Source organism: Podarcis liolepis (genome assembly GCF_965112155.1).
Source record: "Podarcis liolepis genome assembly, chromosome: 1".
NCBI lineage: Eukaryota > Metazoa > Chordata > Lepidosauria > Squamata > Lacertidae > Podarcis > Podarcis liolepis.
In genome coordinates, this window is record NC_139554.1 from 103,521,110 (window position 1) to 103,523,056 (window position 1,947).

Below are 1,947 nucleotides of genomic sequence, written 5' to 3' on the forward strand. Positions count from 1 at the left end.
AACAATAATAATAATAGAATAATCCTTCAGGAGATAGATAGGCTCTTTTAAGGAAAAGGCACTTACATTCTGTAAAGATCCATCAGCTTTTGTTAAGTTGCTAGGCTGAGAACTATTTAGAAATTATGGTACATGTACTAATTGTCCTTTAAATGCTAATTCCCTCTGTTGGTGTCAAACCAACCTGACACTATCATGAAGTTTTATTCTCCTCTCTGCACTACATATATACATAAAATACCACACGCAAGTCTTCACTCTCTGCTGGCAAGGCAAACACATTACCAGGGACTGAAGAAAAAAAAAATAGTGGTTAACTCGGCAGAGTTTTGAAAGCAAAACCCATTGGCCATCCCCAGCAAAAAGCGGCATCTTGAATTTAAGGCAGCTCACCACACATGAACCCACAAAAGATTAGAGGAATTCACTCAATGCAAAAAAGTAATTGACAGTATAGGCTCCTGTGAGTTAAGAGTCAGAATGACTCACAGGAACATTTTGCTCCCAAGCCTTATAAGGATGGCAAGTTACATAATCCTTTATTTCCTACTCTTAACTGGGTCATAAGGTGTCCTTAGCTTGTATTATGTTCTGTGAGTAATCTTTTGGCTTAATGGTTATGAACAATATGCTGAACAACTTCTCTCTCCATTCTTCCATCTCCCCCTCCTCCCCCAGTTTTTTGAAAGTGCAGATCAGCTGAGACCTCAGCCAGCGGCAAATTATCTTCATTAAATACTATTTGGCACTCGGTTGTTACATGCATGAATCTGGTGCGATTACGTTTATCTGAGTGGCTCAAGGTCAAAGCATTTAGGAAAGTCACAAGAAAACAGGAATACTTTTTATAAATACTTATCACTCTAATTGGACTATGTGCCCGCACAGGAGACAAATAGACAACTGGTGATAGCACCATTACCTGTGGAGGGGAAAGGAGTGGAGGCCACAGCAGGGAAAATGGATTTGCCCTCTTAATAAGGGGGCTTCACTGTTGCCAATAATCTGATCGGGTCTCCATTCGCTGGATCGATATCTTGTGCGTTCATTAGAAGTTTGTGTTCATGGCTTCTCACTTAAGTACAGATATGTGTAAAGGTCTACTATTATATGGTTAACTGGATCAGACATGCGCATTTTCAATTTCTTCTGCACAAGGATGGGATCTAGACAACCATTTGGGTAAACAGAAGGCACTTCTGCTCGCAACAAAGACTCTCCCCGATTACTGCCAACCTTCTGATCTAGATACAGCCCCACATGCCACATCTCGTGCCGAGTTTCACCTACTCTCAGAAGATGGAGAGCACCCCATTGTGGTGGCAAAACTCCATTCACGCGTCTCTGAACCCTACCTACACATGCTGTTCAACCACAAATGGATACTGTATGTAAAATTCAGCATAATGATGTTTTCCGTTTTAAATCAGTACCAATTTCCAAGTCCTTGCGGGACTCCTTCCTAGTCCTTGCAAGGCTCCCCAGTGGGTGAACAACATGAAACTGAGTCAGAAGGCAAGGCTAGATTCAGTACTAGACATGCTTCAGCAGCTGCCAGGGTTCCAATGTCCCAGCAGGGTCCACTGTTGATGCCTGCTGTGAGCACCCCTTAAAAAAAACACCACCCTAACACCCAGACTGGTTATTTAAACTAGCCACCATTTATATTTCCCAGACAATGATCCAAACATCGCATTCTTCTAGGGCAACATGCCAAAATTAAAATAATGACTATAACAAACCAACAGGCACCATGTGGTGCAGCAATGTCACCAGGTAAGCTAACCAGGGCAAAGCGTCACCAGAGTGTAGACTGCCTAGGGCCATTCAAACCTGCAGCCAGATTGGATAAGGGCCATGTATAAAAGGGTTTCTAACCCAACAGCTGACGGGGCTCAAGTTAAAGGGAATCAGCACATAATAAAAAGAAGACACTCTACTAATATG